Genomic DNA, 18,534 nt, shown 5'->3' with positions numbered 1-18,534 from the left:
CAATGTATTGTGAAAGATGCGAAGTATGTAACGCGACATTTCTAGATCTCTAAAGAATTGGCTGACATTTGTGCTCATTGTTGTCCAGCAAATAAGCGGTCCTTATAGTGAGAATGGATACCCCATGTACATTTTTCCTGATTAATTTGTGAGCGGGGAAAATTATTTTTCATGAAAACCATTGTAGTCCCTCTAACGGAGTGATGCGTGCAACGAATCGAAGAGAGTGAATGAACCATATTTAAATGTGATGTGCCAAAGGCATCTACCTAGTTCCTTCGTTGACTTTTTTACTACGCAAAACTACCTGAAATTTGGAGCTGTTTTTTTAAAGAATTCCTTTGCACCACTTCGTAATAAACTGAACATAGCGTTGGCCTTTACAAGGGAATGATTGTACAAAAATTGCCCATTTCGTGTTAACAACAGGAAACACGGGCCTACAGATTAATTTAGATATCGCAGCTAGTGGCAAAGGACGCGTTTAGGCCCTGTTTCCATTAACCGCTCGCGATTCGAGGCTAAGCCATCGCTAAGCTCCCCCACAGAATACAGCGATTATGACAGCACAGATTCAACATACCTACAGGATAACCGGTCGTGATTTACTGTTGGCGAACCTGATCAACGGTTGTCAACACAAGATTCCTACTACGATAGAATCAGCTCGGATTCAGGTGAAAACTTATCCCTCGGGATACTGTCGATCCTTGCTGTAATTCCAGGCTTTATACCGGTTGACCCCTTCAGATGGTTGTTTCTTTAAATTGGCACCACTGGTCCCATGGATATGTTTCTAACAGCACTAGGCACGTTCCTCGTAATAAACTATTCTGTGGGCTCGAGCTATCGGAGTGTAATATGGGACTGCGTACTTTAAACCATCGAAATGAATGCTAAGGCACAAACGTATCGAATCACTGTCAGTACAGGGAACAAATAATGGGTGGTCTGAGACAGAAGTGTCCGCTTATTTTTTTTTACATTAGCACAGTCTCCCATGTAGATTATATACAAACATACTTTTAAAAATTACCATCCAGATTGTGACCACCAGCACGAATTAGGGTCCAAATCTGATATTGCAACTGTTCAGTATCGTAATCCAAGTGATTCAAGGATCCAACTAGCGATCACAACGGGAAAAACTCGAAGTAGGTGTCCAGTTAGAATGTGCGTATGCAAGGCGATGAATCAAGGAGCGTTTAAAAATTTTGAGAAGCCGTAGACGAAAATGTCTGTGCTCCCTAAGCAACGCTTGATAGATTCGCGTCGTTAGGACAGAGTTACGTTTTGGCCCTGGCGTGTCACTGTGAAGCTCAGGGAGGCACCTGCTAAAATGTGACGACCTTTACCAGCTTAGATATCCCCTGAGCATACGGGTCACCTCGCGATTGAAAGACACTAAAAATGATCAACTGGAACGAACTCAAATAAGCATATTTGATATAAAGCATAGACATGAATGGTTTGCGGTTTAACAGTTGCCAAACTAGCTATGTGACAGGTTAGGCCTATTTGTTTGCTGCGTGGCCTGATAAGATCAACAGTGTAAGACTAGATGCTTTAATTGGCCTCAGCGATTGAGACTGCAAAACAGTATATGTGGAGGCAGATTCCAGGAGACTTATATAAGAGGCCTCACAGTATCAGGCAGATAGTTGGCTGATGCTCATTACTGAAGGGATTTACACCCTTAAACAAAAATACAATGGGTTGCCTAGTTAGCAAGCAGACTTCCTGTAACGGGTTGAACATGATACCCCCGTTCAGCTGTCTTATTGGACGACGTTCTGGAAACACTTGTCTACAGAGTCGCAGTGATGCTAGCGTTCACGCCACTTTAAATTTTACTTCCCCCCCCCGCAACACAATCAACGTCCGTTGTTAGCTGATGGCTTTGTTTAAGTGAACAAAGATTGTCGACGCCCTCACTTGGCTGTCCAAAGGTCGGATGTGTTTTCTTGCTGCATCGTTCTTCGAGCTAACTTCTCCCCCCCCCCCCCGCAACACAATCAACGTCCGTTGTTAGCTGATGGCTTTGTTTAAGTGAACAAAGATTGTCGACGCCCTCACTTGGCTGTCCAAAGGTCGGATGTGTTTTCTTGCTGCATCGTTCTTCGAGCTAACTTTGTGTGGATCTGCAGTTGAACGGCTGTTTTGGGCAATGATTGAATCATATACTTTTCCTAAATGTACTTTACACCCATTATGTCAATCTTGGTTTGCCATAACTAAGTGTGTTTTGCTTACCTGATCCGCTCGTCCACGTTGCGTGCATACGGATATAAGGACTGCGAGAATGCAGACATGTAGACCTTTATTACGTAGAGATACTTGAAGTTTTACCGGGCACCCATCTAAATTAGTTTTGGTAAAAGGTATGAAGTTAGGGATTGGGGTCATGCACTTATATTTGCGGCTAGCTATTTAAAGTCATCGGACTATTCATGTGATTTTGTTTCAAAATGTTTCACTCCATTGGAGAGGGTTTTGCAGCCATGAGTATTGTGCGGTTTATGGGCACCGTCTTAGCGTGGTCAAGCACCAAACACTTACGTGAGGGAGTTTTGGAGGTCTGGATTACCACGCACTCCCTTCGCTATTGGGGTGGGTTACTGCAACATTTATAGTCGCCCTCATACTTAGTTCCATTGATAAACAAACGTATTCAAGCACCCAAGCTCTGGAGGTTGAACTCTGTGTATTGCACAAGTTAGGGAACAAGGAAATTTTGGCATCCTCGTAGAATACTTCTAGCACAAGTGAGAAATAGTTGACTGTAAGTGGTTTCGCTGAACTCTGAAACCTTTCGAGACCATGTTTGGTGTCATGCTTCAACATATTTTCCAACAAAGACGATCTTAGCAGCACATGAAGAATCAATCACAATGGAGGCTTCGGCGACTTCCTCCATCCATGACTTGCCAATAAAGAAGTACCATGGAAACTGGGAGCAACACAGCCTGGAAACACTAGTTGGCTTTTCTTATTCTCAAAATTTGTCTATATTGGCCTTTGCATGGTGGCTTCATCCCTGGCCCAGAGAGTGGGCATTCAACTCTCTTTGTATTTCCTGTAGCAGCTGATGTGTAATAACACGCTACTCCCGGTACAATGTCACAAATCTACCAGGAGCGACATAGCACCAATAGTAAACTCAAAGGCTTGAAGAGCACACCGCCAAAGATATTTACCGAACCCATTTTCGATGCGCACAATCACTGTGGTGAAGTTTTATTTAAGATATATGTAGGAAAATTGGTAACACCAGATGTATGTAAAGGCGACACGAAACCCATCTTTGAGACCTATAATCACTACGCAAAACCCAAGGTAAGATTTTGGCAGTGCGTTGGGACATCAAAACGAAATAACTTGGAGTTACCACGGTGGAGCAATCAAAGTCTGATTGTTAAGGCTCTGATTCGACGTATCGGAGTATCTATGACAGGGACTCCAAACTGTTCGCCGCCCGCGTATCGGTTCAGCGCATCGGTTAAGGAATTAAGCCCTGGATGCTAAGAAGGACCAAATACAGTCATCATCCCCCGAATCGAAAATGACGCCAAAGGCCGGTCTGTGAAATGAGTCAGTCGTTGGAGGTTGTGGGATATCCACCTACAATGAAACACCAGAATATCAGGTTGTTCTAAATGTTTTAGCTAAAAACAAAAACAGGATTTGGTAATGCGCTCTCCTACCGCATGAACCATTCGATTAAAGTTTCTAAGTCTGTACAAATCAGTAGAGTGGGAAGTTTGTCGTTGTATTTTACGCGGGCCTTGGTGGGGTCCCATCCCTTTTAACCAGGCTTAGCGGTCACAGGACCAAACAAAGCAGTTTAGAGTGTGTAAGTTGTTTTTTTGAATGCCATATATTATGGGGTGTCACGAGGAGAACATGCTTCTGACGAGACTTTTCGAATGGGCTCCCTCAAGGATCACTGCTTACAGTTTTTCTTATAAAAGCGGATAGCATGCACCTGACCAAACGTTGTGTGTGACGCTTTGTGGGTCGTATATTGATGGCCGGTAAGCAACTTACTAGAATTTTGCGGTCAGATTAGTAGAGGTAGGTGAATTACGTGACTGCAAGTGACCTCCATTTAGAGGAGCTCTTTAGGAAAGCTCTCTAAACAGCCATCGTGATTGTGGAAGCTTATAAGCATTGGTATGTGAGCCAGTGACTTGTTCAGAGAAGTACCAGAAAGGTCATTTATAGTTGTTTGCCAACCACCAGAAGGTGTTCCATCCGACTCAATATTATTGCGATCTTTCGTGCTCTAGTCTCTAATATGCCGCATGAAGACTAATCTCGCTCCTCGAATGTTGAAGATTGATTGTCTGGAAGGCGAAATCTTGTGGCGCCCGGAGAGTCGGTCAGGGGCATGGTATGTTGATAGGCCAGAGGCGAATGTTCACTACTCCGGTAATAGAAATCAGTGGGAGACGTACACGGCCGAAGGACTTAAGTTTGTCCCGGGCCTAACATGCACAGAATCTCTGAAGAACACCAAAGACTGTATATTTGAAGACGCCGGTAAAAGCCTGCAAAGTGGTGCACAGGGAAAAAGGATTTCCATCAGAAAAAAGTTAACACCGAAAGCTAAATCTACCACGTTATGCTCGATTCTTTAAGCCCCCTAGTACAAGCCCAAGGTTTGGTAGGTTTGGGGCTCAATAAATAAACACGTTCGCCAAAAGGGTGAGCGACTCCTTAATTTCCCCTCCCAAGAACTGTAGGGATTTTGCCAATGTCATGGACCCATTTTTGTCACCCAAAGTCCACTTTAGAATGACCCAACACTTCGCAAAATACCATAAATATTACGGGATGAATAAACACTAATGAGAGAAAAGAAAAATGAAGACGATTGGAGTAAATGAAGCAGCAATAAACCCGTATTAGACATATCTCGAACATTGCAACGCATTTGCGATGATGTGGGGCAAGGTGGTTCTAATGTTTTTGTTAAACGTCACTTATTGTTTAATATTTTGGTAGGAGAATTGAGTAACGGATACTCGGCTGAAGTTACACCGACAACTTTAGCCACTAAGCCACCTCCTCCAGGCGGGTTAAACTGTGGAAAGCACGACAGGCAAACTTAAAATTCCAGAAGAGCTTGGTAAACAATCGGTAGTTTTTACTTGGGCACAGTTTCACCTTTGATACAAAAGCTTCATCAGGCCAAATGAACAGGCCACCAAATTGGCTAGGTTATGGAACAGACGGGGAGCCAATCAATAAGTCCTATTCACACGAGATTAGTGTTGAGTGTCAATCAACGGCTCTTGTCAGCTAGTGTGGGTGCCAAGATCTTCAACTGATGGGTTAGAGGGGTTCCAAATTAGTTCCGATCGGTTTTCGTTCCTCTCACTTCTTGGTGCTTCACATGATGGTTCACCTCGGGTGCCACTGGCAGAATTTCCCCGGTCTTTGTGGGGTCGTGAGTGCTCCGACAATTTAGTTTGAGGGGGGTTGAGGTCAAGTGGAATTCGGATGATGACCACTCTTCCTTCTGATCACCGCACACCAAAACGTGTCAGCTCGAGTGATCCAAGACCGTTCTCCACACGTAAGATGGGGCAAGATGGACCATGTGGTTAAAGCTCGAACCTACTGACCGGAAGGTCCGTGGTTCGAATTTGACCTCTGCCTCTCGAATTCTCCTGTCTAGACTTGGGAAACCTGGCAGTCCTCGTGCCTCCATCGTGGGCATGGCAGCCTGGCACCGAAAGGGTGTTACGGCTGAAGGATTTTTTACTCAAGAACAAGGCCTAGAAATGGGATCTCCAATATCCCCGGTTTTGGAAAATTTATTTATGGAATAATTTGAACAGAGAGCTTTAGCCGGATTTCCAAACACACCTAAGATACACTGGTGGTATGTAGGTGACGCTTTCGTCGTCATGAAACGGAACAACGGTAGTGAGTTTTACTACTATCCGGATGAACTGAGTCCACAGACCAAATTTGGTATGTGGATGGAGTCATCCTCGGGTACGCTGGCCTTTGTAGTCTGCATGACGCATAAGGTTGGGGAAAAACTAAAGACCACAGTGTTCGAGAAACCAACAAACAATGGGGCAGTTTTTAGCTACTCGTCTGCCCACCCGAAGTCAGTATTCCCCAGTATTGCGTCATCAATTTTTATGTGTGTAAGAGCCCTGTGCACAGAAGCTGATCGGACAGCGGCCCAAACTGAAGTAAAGAACAAACTTCAGGGAAGTGTATAGCCAGCTAGCTTGATTAAGTGTCAATTGCAAAGGGTGTTGTTACCGGTGGCGAACCTCAACATGGAATGGACGGGACCGCTATTATCCCATATCTGAGGTCATTTGAGGTCTGAGGTCATCTGAGGTCATTTGAAGAATTCTAAACACGGCTAACATAAGATTAGCTTTCAAAAGGGGAAACACTCTGCGCTCTGCACGGGTGCAATTGAAGGATCGACCCCGGCAAACAGAACCAGGGACTGTCTACCAAATTAAGTGTATTGACTGCACCAAAGTCTATAAGGGACAGTCGGCCAGGGGACTACACATCAGAGTCGGAGAGCATGGTGGGAAAATAAACAGGCCACCGAGAAACGCAGATGAATATCGAGTGCTACCGAAAGACTCGGCAATTGCGGAAGACGCACTGGACACGGGACACAAATTAGACTTGGAAAATGTTGGGGTTTTGGAGCGAGGACTACGGTCCACGTCACACGGACTGATCGCCGAGGTAGAAATCGTCAAGTACCCCAGTGTTAACAGAAGGGAAGGCGTGGAACTGGCTAGCGTGTGGAAAACGGTCTTGGGTCACTCGAACCGACACGTGTTGGTGTGTGGCTAACGCCGACGTGCAAGGAGTTGCCACTCCCCCCCCCGCAACACAATCAACGTCCGTTGTTAGCTGATGGCTTTGTTTAAGTGAACAAAGATTGTCGACGCCCTCACTTGGCTGTCCAAAGGTCGGATGTGTTTTCTTGCTGCATCGTTCTTCGAGCTAACTTTGTGTGGATCTGCAGTTGAACGGCTGTTTTGGGCAATGATTGAATCATATACTTTTCCTAAATGTACTTTACACCCATTATGTCAATCTTGGTTTGCCATAACTAAGTGTGTTTTGCTTACCTGATCCGCTCGTCCACGTTGCGTGCATACGGATATAAGGACTGCGAGAATGCAGACATGTAGACCTTTATTACGTAGAGATACTTGAAGTTTTACCGGGCACCCATCTAAATTAGTTTTGGTAAAAGGTATGAAGTTAGGGATTGGGGTCATGCACTTATATTTGCGGCTAGCTATTTAAAGTCATCGGACTATTCATGTGATTTTGTTTCAAAATGTTTCACTCCATTGGAGAGGGTTTTGCAGCCATGAGTATTGTGCGGTTTATGGGCACCGTCTTAGCGTGGTCAAGCACCAAACACTTACGTGAGGGAGTTTTGGAGGTCTGGATTACCACGCACTCCCTTCGCTATTGGGGTGGGTTACTGCAACATTTATAGTCGCCCTCATACTTAGTTCCATTGATAAACAAACGTATTCAAGCACCCAAGCTCTGGAGGTTGAACTCTGTGTATTGCACAAGTTAGGGAACAAGGAAATTTTGGCATCCTCGTAGAATACTTCTAGCACAAGTGAGAAATAGTTGACTGTAAGTGGTTTCGCTGAACTCTGAAACCTTTCGAGACCATGTTTGGTGTCATGCTTCAACATATTTTCCAACAAAGACGATCTTAGCAGCACATGAAGAATCAATCACAATGGAGGCTTCGGCGACTTCCTCCATCCATGACTTGCCAATAAAGAAGTACCATGGAAACTGGGAGCAACACAGCCTGGAAACACTAGTTGGCTTTTCTTATTCTCAAAATTTGTCTATATTGGCCTTTGCATGGTGGCTTCATCCCTGGCCCAGAGAGTGGGCATTCAACTCTCTTTGTATTTCCTGTAGCAGCTGATGTGTAATAACACGCTACTCCCGGTACAATGTCACAAATCTACCAGGAGCGACATAGCACCAATAGTAAACTCAAAGGCTTGAAGAGCACACCGCCAAAGATATTTACCGAACCCATTTTCGATGCGCACAATCACTGTGGTGAAGTTTTATTTAAGATATATGTAGGAAAATTGGTAACACCAGATGTATGTAAAGGCGACACGAAACCCATCTTTGAGACCTATAATCACTACGCAAAACCCAAGGTAAGATTTTGGCAGTGCGTTGGGACATCAAAACGAAATAACTTGGAGTTACCACGGTGGAGCAATCAAAGTCTGATTGTTAAGGCTCTGATTCGACGTATCGGAGTATCTATGACAGGGACTCCAAACTGTTCGCCGCCCGCGTATCGGTTCAGCGCATCGGTTAAGGAATTAAGCCCTGGATGCTAAGAAGGACCAAATACAGTCATCATCCCCCGAATCGAAAATGACGCCAAAGGCCGGTCTGTGAAATGAGTCAGTCGTTGGAGGTTGTGGGATATCCACCTACAATGAAACACCAGAATATCAGGTTGTTCTAAATGTTTTAGCTAAAAACAAAAACAGGATTTGGTAATGCGCTCTCCTACCGCATGAACCATTCGATTAAAGTTTCTAAGTCTGTACAAATCAGTAGAGTGGGAAGTTTGTCGTTGTATTTTACGCGGGCCTTGGTGGGGTCCCATCCCTTTTAACCAGGCTTAGCGGTCACAGGACCAAACAAAGCAGTTTAGAGTGTGTAAGTTGTTTTTTTGAATGCCATATATTATGGGGTGTCACGAGGAGAACATGCTTCTGACGAGACTTTTCGAATGGGCTCCCTCAAGGATCACTGCTTACAGTTTTTCTTATAAAAGCGGATAGCATGCACCTGACCAAACGTTGTGTGTGACGCTTTGTGGGTCGTATATTGATGGCCGGTAAGCAACTTACTAGAATTTTGCGGTCAGATTAGTAGAGGTAGGTGAATTACGTGACTGCAAGTGACCTCCATTTAGAGGAGCTCTTTAGGAAAGCTCTCTAAACAGCCATCGTGATTGTGGAAGCTTATAAGCATTGGTATGTGAGCCAGTGACTTGTTCAGAGAAGTACCATAAAGGTCATTTATAGTTGTTTGCCAACCACCAGAAGGTGTTCCATCCGACTCAATATTATTGCGATCTTTCGTGCTCTAGTCTCTAATATGCCGCATGAAGACTAATCTCGCTCCTCGAATGTTGAAGATTGATTGTCTGGAAGGCGAAATCTTGTGGCGCCCGGAGAGTCGGTCAGGGGCATGGTATGTTGATAGGCCAGAGGCGAATGTTCACTACTCCGGTAATAGAAATCAGTGGGAGACGTACACGGCCGAAGGACTTAAGTTTGTCCCGGGCCTAACATGCACAGAATCTCTGAAGAACACCAAAGACTGTATATTTGAAGACGCCGGTAAAAGCCTGCAAAGTGGTGCACAGGGAAAAAGGATTTCCATCAGAAAAAAGTTAACACCGAAAGCTAAATCTACCACGTTATGCTCGATTCTTTAAGCCCCCTAGTACAAGCCCAAGGTTTGGTAGGTTTGGGGCTCAATAAATAAACACGTTCGCCAAAAGGGTGAGCGACTCCTTAATTTCCCCTCCCAAGAACTGTAGGGATTTTGCCAATGTCATGGACCCATTTTTGTCACCCAAAGTCCACTTTAGAATGACCCAACACTTCGCAAAATACCATAAATATTACGGGATGAATAAACACTAATGAGAGAAAAGAAAAATGAAGACGATTGGAGTAAATGAAGCAGCAATAAACCCGTATTAGACATATCTCGAACATTGCAACGCATTTGCGATGATGTGGGGCAAGGTGGTTCTAATGTTTTTGTTAAACGTCACTTATTGTTTAATATTTTGGTAGGAGAATTGAGTAACGGATACTCGGCTGAAGTTACACCGACAACTTTAGCCACTAAGCCACCTCCTCCAGGCGGGTTAAACTGTGGAAAGCACGACAGGCAAACTTAAAATTCCAGAAGAGCTTGGTAAACAATCGGTAGTTTTTACTTGGGCACAGTTTCACCTTTGATACAAAAGCTTCATCAGGCCAAATGAACAGGCCACCAAATTGGCTAGGTTATGGAACAGACGGGGAGCCAATCAATAAGTCCTATTCACACGAGATTAGTGTTGAGTGTCAATCAACGGCTCTTGTCAGCTAGTGTGGGTGCCAAGATCTTCAACTGATGGGTTAGAGGGGTTCCAAATTAGTTCCGATCGGTTTTCGTTCCTCTCACTTCTTGGTGCTTCACATGATGGTTCACCTCGGGTGCCACTGGCAGAATTTCCCCGGTCTTTGTGGGGTCGTGAGTGCTCCGACAATTTAGTTTGAGGGGGGTTGAGGTCAAGTGGAATTCGGATGATGACCACTCTTCCTTCTGATCACCGCACACCAAAACGTGTCAGCTCGAGTGATCCAAGACCGTTCTCCACACGTAAGATGGGGCAAGATGGACCATGTGGTTAAAGCTCGAACCTACTGACCGGAAGGTCCGTGGTTCGAATTTGACCTCTGCCTCTCGAATTCTCCTGTCTAGACTTGGGAAACCTGGCAGTCCTCGTGCCTCCATCGTGGGCATGGCAGCCTGGCACCGAAAGGGTGTTACGGCTGAAGGATTTTTTACTCAAGAACAAGGCCTAGAAATGGGATCTCCAATATCCCCGGTTTTGGAAAATTTATTTATGGAATAATTTGAACAGAGAGCTTTAGCCGGATTTCCAAACACACCTAAGATACACTGGTGGTATGTAGGTGACGCTTTCGTCGTCATGAAACGGAACAACGGTAGTGAGTTTTACTACTATCCGGATGAACTGAGTCCACAGACCAAATTTGGTATGTGGATGGAGTCATCCTCGGGTACGCTGGCCTTTGTAGTCTGCATGACGCATAAGGTTGGGGAAAAATTAAAGACCACAGTGTTCGAGAAACCAACAAACAATGGGGCAGTTTTTAGCTACTCGTCTGCCCACCCGAAGTCAGTATTCCCCAGTATTGCGTCATCAATTTTTATGTGTGTAAGAGCCCTGTGCACAGAAGCTGATCGGACAGCGGCCCAAACTGAAGTAAAGAACAAACTTCAGGGAAGTGTATAGCCAGCTAGCTTGATTAAGTGTCAATTGCAAAGGGTGTTGTTACCGGTGGCGAACCTCAACATGGAATGGACGGGACCGCTATTATCCCATATCTGAGGTCATTTGAGGTCTGAGGTCATCTGAGGTCATTTGAAGAATTCTAAACACGGCTAACATAAGATTAGCTTTCAAAAGGGGAAACACTCTGCGCTCTGCACGGGTGCAATTGAAGGATCGACCCCGGCAAACAGAACCAGGGACTGTCTACCAAATTAAGTGTATTGACTGCACCAAAGTCTATAAGGGACAGTCGGCCAGGGGACTACACATCAGAGTCGGAGAGCATGGTGGGAAAATAAACAGGCCACCGAGAAACGCAGATGAATATCGAGTGCTACCGAAAGACTCGGCAATTGCGGAAGACGCACTGGACACGGGACACAAATTAGACTTGGAAAATGTTGAGGTTTTGGAGCGAGGACTACGGTCCACGTCACACGGACTGATCGCCGAGGTAGAAATCGTCAAGTACCCCAGTGTTAACAGAAGGGAAGGCGTGGAACTGGCTAGCGTGTGGAAAACGGTCTTGGGTCACTCGAACCGACACGTGTTGGTGTGTGGCTAACGCCGACGTGCAAGGAGTTGCCACTTTCGTCTTAGTTGGGTCACACCACCCCCAGTTCACTTCATCATCCGAACATAGCACACACGTTCTTCCCTCTTGCCATCTAGAGCAATCATATGCACAAAATGCTAATAACTTATCATTTCCTGACTACAAGCCGTCACAGCTAGCACTTAATGGCTTTTTTACTATGCACCTTTCGTTTTCTGGAGTTGACAGCAGTGACTCGGCGACTGGTGATCCTCGATCTTACTTTCCTGTTAGGTTGACGTAGTAGAACTCAGTTAAGCTACCATTCTTATCATTTATCTGGGAAGCTGTTGCTTGTCTGATTTTTTACTTGTCTACTGATACTGTTCACAATAACCCTTCTTTCTGTATAACAAGGACCCTATGTCATGATGCTATGGTAAGCCAAAAACTACCGCCCGTTCCCAACTAGTCGAACACCTAGCCTCCCTGCTAGCTGCCTCGACGATAAATTTTCCACCTTCCTAAAACTAGGCACCTATTCTGGCCCAACTAGTACTTGGCTTCTAGATCAGCAAACGTATCCACCTTTCTTGGGTTCATTTAGCTTGCTGTCATCCTCTTTAAGATTTTTTCTGTTGAAACCGTTGTATCTTATGCCTCCTAACACGGCGGCACCCCTGACGACCGTTACAGGGCTGTCCATAAACCGAACCATGTCAGTGCGATGATGACGTGGAACTGTCATACCCGGTGCGATGGCAATGCCGCAATTATTTTCTCCAGAATCTTGACCACGACCCCTAGCCCACTCAAGCCTGTAGTCACAACTACGAGCAAATTTTTCACCTGGCCCCAACCGTCTTTGGAAGGAGTTCTTCCGTACCCGAAGAATCTCCGCTTAGATATGGTCGGCCTGGTTTTTCTGCTACAATTTCGGCTTGCCTTCCCCACAAGTTCAAATCCGTATACGGTGTTCGGGTCACCCTATATATTGGCACCTTGCCCCATCCAAACTATCCCCTGCACCTGACTTCCCTACAACAGTGCAACCAGTGAGTCTGCTTAGTTTCAGATTAAACCACATTTTTGAGACAAAACTCGCCATGTGCTCCCATTTTGAACTATCCCATATCCATCCCCACTTTTGCTCGTTGTGACTCCGGCCATTTACCTAACCGCCCAGGGTCACTCATGGCCAGCAATGGTTTTCAGCCTTAGTTCATGCCGGCTGGCTATGTCTTTGAACTAGTTGGACTTCATGCCATTGTTTACATTGGCCATTGCCATCAGCTTCAATTAACGGGTGTTGCATGGCTTAAAAGACTCTAGGCGCTAGCCTCGTATGCTGGAAGTGGTGTGTATAGGAATCTTATTGCGATCATTTTCATGTATCCACCCAAAGGAGCGGCACGTGTGTGTTTTGTTTGGTTGACGAATTGGTCCTTGGTGCAGTGCAGTTATTAGCGCATGGGTGATTATAGCTACAATACAAATCAGAAGGTGTATGCACTAATAGAAGTCCTTACTGCAGTTGAAAGCAGTTTACAGAAGCGATCTGGAGCATGTATAAAATAGAGGCAATATAAAATGTGGAGCAAGTCAACAGGGAAATTATCGTATGTGAGAGTCCCTTGGTGAAAGTCCGGGCGGCGGGAACGTGTTTTCTCAGAAGTTTGGCGTCTACACGTAAATCATCACTGTCCGCGGACTTGTGGAGAGGTTGACTTCCTGCTCCCTGTGCAAGCGCGAATTTGTGTGTGCTGTGTTCGGGTTCCCAGTAAGTGGGTCCGTTTGCGTACGCGGGCCTGACAGCACATGTGTCGTTGCCACGCTCACCAGACGGTACACGCAATCGATGTCCGAAGACTCACCTTCATGTGACGTTGTTTGCAATTATAAAAAAGGCAACTCTCGTGGTACAGTGAGCGACTGTGAGCTGAACAGTCAAGTGTATGGGTGATTGGTAGCTACATGACGTTGTTTGCAATTATAAAAAAGGCAACTCTCGTGGTACAGTGAGCGACTGTGAGCTGAACAGTCAAGTGTATGGGTGATTGGGTAGCTACATAGTCGCAAGTATGACGGAGAAAGCTACAGCTTTTAATGTCGACGTAGGCTGTGAGCAACACCGAGTATTTCCTGGCTATTCCATACGTTTTTCTGAGGAAGTTTTTGACAGACAAACGTTTAGTTTTTTACGCTCTGTTGTTTGCGGCGTTGCCAGAAAAGTGACAAAACCAGAACGAGGCCACCAGCGTCACCAAATAGCAGAAAACCACAGTGAACTTTCATAGAATCCCTGGATTGAAGGCAGGATTCAGAACCACCAGCGATGGGCACTCGTGCTACTGGGGGTATGGCACTTAAGCGGACGCGCCAAAGTCCCACGTAAGAAAGTGACCTCCCCTTAGATGAACTATATGCATATCGGCGTATTATGCACTCTAGTATTGCAAAAACAATGACTTTAATTTAGTTTGTGTTTGTAAGAGCTATATCAAACAGGGCACCAGTGATCAGACGGAACTGATGGAGTGATCAAATGTAACGACTTGGCTAGTACAAGGTATAAAGTGTCCGGAAAAAACAGGCCAGTAACGCAACTCAGATCGGGCAGGCATTCAACATACTACACTAGATTGAAGCAACTCAGGGTGATAGCGGAATATAACAAAGGGTTCCTACAATTGCCTACTAACTCTATCGTCACTGAACAGAAATGTGCACCGGACCCGTTTCATAGAGGAGATCGAGGGGTGATTGGTTTTCAAGTAGGTCGTCAGCGGCTCCAAAAGTTGTGCTTACATGTGGCTGAGCGCGTCTGAACATGTTAACTTCAAGCACTAGCGCGTTAGACAAGCTAGAAGGAAGCTTAGCGGACAAATTTTACCAGCTGAAATTAGTAATTTAGGGTTACTGGTCCAACATATTTGCCCCAAATATGGTACTGTGAGCCTTCTATTTTGAACAACATGGGGACCAGCAGCGACTCCGTATCAAACAGGCGTTCGCTGACGAATCCGCTGGCGCACTTTGGTAGGGAGTGAGCGATCGGAGATACGTTGCCAACCGCAATTTAGGAACGGTTCTCGCTCACCCAGTTTTCCAAAATTGCAGGAATATTGGAAGGAAATACAGAAGCGGTTCGGTAACGCGCGACACCAACTGGCCCAGAAAATGTAGCTGGATCAGCCAGCAGTAAGTTTTGTACTTACCCTTAGGCAAGTTAATCGCTACTAATCACCACTACTACTAACCACTACTAACACAAATATTTGGTCACCGTTTCATAAATCTGCACTGAGCCAGGCTGATCAGGTGGTCACATTGGTCCTGCCTTCATCGGACTGAGGCTGCCCGACTGTGAGAGAATAAGTTTGCATTTTTATTGATTCTGTTATATGCGTGCTTTCTAATATTTTATTGCTGTGTGTGGGCCGTAAGGGACAGCACTGGATTACCCAAGTTATCGAATCTTTCCCACAAGCGGTCAGAAGGTGTTTGTACAGCTACGAGTAAAGATTTGGTCAACAGGCCTTAATAGCTGTAACGGTTCTGGTGGTTTGCGTGCTGAACCGTTTGGTTACGAGTATAGGTTGTCACTTTTCAGTAACGTCGGAGGCGCCGGTCGTGAAACTTTCTTAAGTCGTTAAACGACCACATATTAAGTACCCAAAAACCGTTAATAAATTATTAAATAGCCGTCAGATAACCGAATTAGGAGGAAGTAAGTTAGACACCATCATTCACCGTCGCTGTTTTCGGGAACTATCATTGCGTACGGGTATTTTGTGGTTCGATATACCTAAAAAGGGATGCTAGAATGCGGTCAAACAACGGCCTAATTATGGCAAACTAGGGTTATATTGTTGCAATTCCGCCGTCATTTAAAGTCAAAATGCGGATAAACAACGATTGCTGTACCGTTAAATACCAGGTTATTTGACGGTTATCAATCAAATGTATAATACAAACGTGGTTGACAGTTGTATTTTAACCTTCAGGTAACCTCAAAACAGGTCTTAAGGCAATTTGGATGGTACAAGCAGCCGCCAAAGAACCGTTGTGAGTGGTTTCTAAAGAGTTAGGTAACCGTCTTACAACCGAGAAATTAGTTTTTTGAACTGCGTGTTCTACAACTGCGTGTTCAAAAACCAGGGTGAACATTAAAATGTCGTCCAGCTGTGACACGCTTTAGGGCGCAAGGGTGAACAGTGGTGTGAAATTACTCTTTGAGGAGCGATTGTGTCTTGGAATAGGCGGGAGAAACTATACTCTTTTTCATTTTTAGGTTATAGCACAGAAAACTAGAGATAAGTATATTAAGTACGCTAGTCGCATTGAACATATTCTGGCTTAACATCAGTGTGGTGATAATTGCTTTTTCATTCCCCACTTTACTTTGCATCGTAGAGAGCCCTCATGTTAATGGAGCTGTTTGTTAGACAAATTAATTGCCTGGTCGGATTGTCATGGACCGGGCAACTTTAACCTATCCCAGCAATCTTCAGTGATGATTAGACATCAGTCTTCAGCATAAGGGCCTAAAAAGCCCCGTATCGGTGGTTCTGACGGAGAGTCTCTGAGGCCGAATGTGCACGTCAGACTTCTGGAAATAGTACCACTGTTGTCAAGTGTCAACTTGAGCTCAATCGTGGGTCTTTCACCGATAACTAATTAGCTTTTTGGGATCCTTTGAACTTAGGCCTGTAAATTGCTTACCTTGAGAATGCTGACTACCATGAAGATTTTACCAGCAGCTTAAAATATCGTAACTCGAATAAACAAGTTTGCTTAGGAAAAGCTAATTCCTGGTCTGTACAATACATATTTCTTACGGTGGAAGCGGAGGAGGGTTTGTCTTAATGTATTTTTGGCTCACCGATACATTCCGGAACCCAGCTTTTCTTAGTCCTCTTGCTTATAGATGGCAAATTTGTTCATAGAACTGGTGCTTCACTGACGTGCAATCACAAAGATTAGCCAGTGATTTGCGAACTAAATTTGCGCGCCGGCATGGTAATAAAGAATGTAGACTGAAACATAACTGAAACTTTCGCCTGGGATTTTTCCAAATAAATGCGCTGAACAAACAGTCTTTTGTTACCGGGTGTTTGATTTTCCAGTATTCACAGGTTATTTTCTGTGTGTAATTTTACCAATAAAATTTTAGGATTTTATTCTGCATTGTTGGGCTAAGTTTACTTACCAAAACTCAGATGTTCAGTGGATCAAGGTAAATCAGCAGAGGCGGGAGGGTAATGACACTGGGCTACTCGCCAGCATTCTGAGGTAATTAAAACTCGAGAGCACTCTAAGAAACAAACAGCGCAAAAACCAAGGATGAAGATAGGTCGCTACTTCCAGAAATGCCTCCAGCCTAGCGCGTGGACCTCACTGTGAAGGCCAGACCCCACCAAAACCGAAAATGTTTACAATCACCTTCTCCCTTTTCTGCCAAAACACGCGTCGTTCACCTCGAAGTTAGCGCTATTCTGAAGGAGGCATGGAGTACACCACCTCTCGTAAAACAAAGGCCTAGCATGTGTGGGCTAACAAGCCAATTAATCCGATGGCACATAGACCGGTGTGAGTGCCGCACGACCATACCCGCATTCTAATTAACTCATTACAAATTTTTGATGCCACCCAACCCTTGAAACACCTCTGAGATACGATGTGATCGATAAGCAACAGACTTCATATCTCAACCCAACATCAATGCGGCCGTTGCTGTATCCATTCGCAAACGAAACTGAAGACCCAGCGACATCCATCCTTAATGCCACAGTTGTCACGAGCAGGCATTATACCGTATGACTATACACAGCCACTGAGATTCCGCAAAAAGTTGAGTGTATTCTCTACAATCGCAAGGGATAATTCTGCATACTGTGGAACATTACTTTGTAATTTGAAGTTACAAGGCACTTGCCAAAAATGGCATGATAATGGTTAGTTCAATCAACAAAGCATTTGTATATACACCGTTTTCGAAGACGAGAATGGTGACATCCTTGCATATTAGATGGGGACGCCTCCTATTTTCAACGATTGTTACGCTAGGGTATCGCTGGACTTCCAGCGTTTGCCTCATTACCTCATTAGTGATGAACTTGAACAAGAATAATGAGCGTCTGCATCCACGTCGGACACCACGTTTTGCGAATAAGCTTTTGAACAAACTGCTATACACCCTCATACGCCTAGAAGTATGTGGAAATAGGGATCAAATTACATCCGCAAAAATCTGGGACATACTAAGTTAGACAAATATGTTTAACAGCAGTGACCAACAGACAGAATCGAGCGTACCCTTGAAGGGACGGAAATAAGGATTGCGCGGCTGTATGTACATGTGGCGTTTCTCTTACACCCAACGAGATTTAAAGATGTGGTCGACGCAGCCTAAATCATGTCGATATCAACTTGATTCTCATGAGTCAGGTCGTCGCGTGCCACTGCAAGATAACATCGAATCATTGATGCAGGAAGGCTTGTCACCGCGCTGATAGCAAAATCTTGCCACGGCAGTTGCCTTCGCATAGGCGGGATGCCATTTTTCTGAATCTGCACGGTTAGAAGACATGGTTCTTTGGAACTAGCATAGTTTTTAGAGTCTTCATTCAAAAGCAACCGAGTAGATTTCTTGCACTTTACGGTGGAGCAGTCGCGTGCACTTCTGTGGTACGTTGGAGTAAGCGAGGCAATATTTAAGCTTTCGTTCCAGTGGTTTGAACGGATTCAACAAAGGCCGTGTACAAAAAATTAAACACGGGCATTTTAAGCTATTTAGCCGTGTATCAGTTGGCGGCTTTGAGTTGGTTTAAAAGTTGAGACT

This window comes from Opisthorchis viverrini, assembly GCF_000715545.1.
Source record: "Opisthorchis viverrini unplaced genomic scaffold opera_v5_145, whole genome shotgun sequence".
NCBI lineage: Eukaryota > Metazoa > Platyhelminthes > Trematoda > Opisthorchiida > Opisthorchiidae > Opisthorchis > Opisthorchis viverrini.
The sequence above is the reverse complement of the archived record's forward strand: the minus strand, read 5'-3'. Positions refer to the sequence as shown.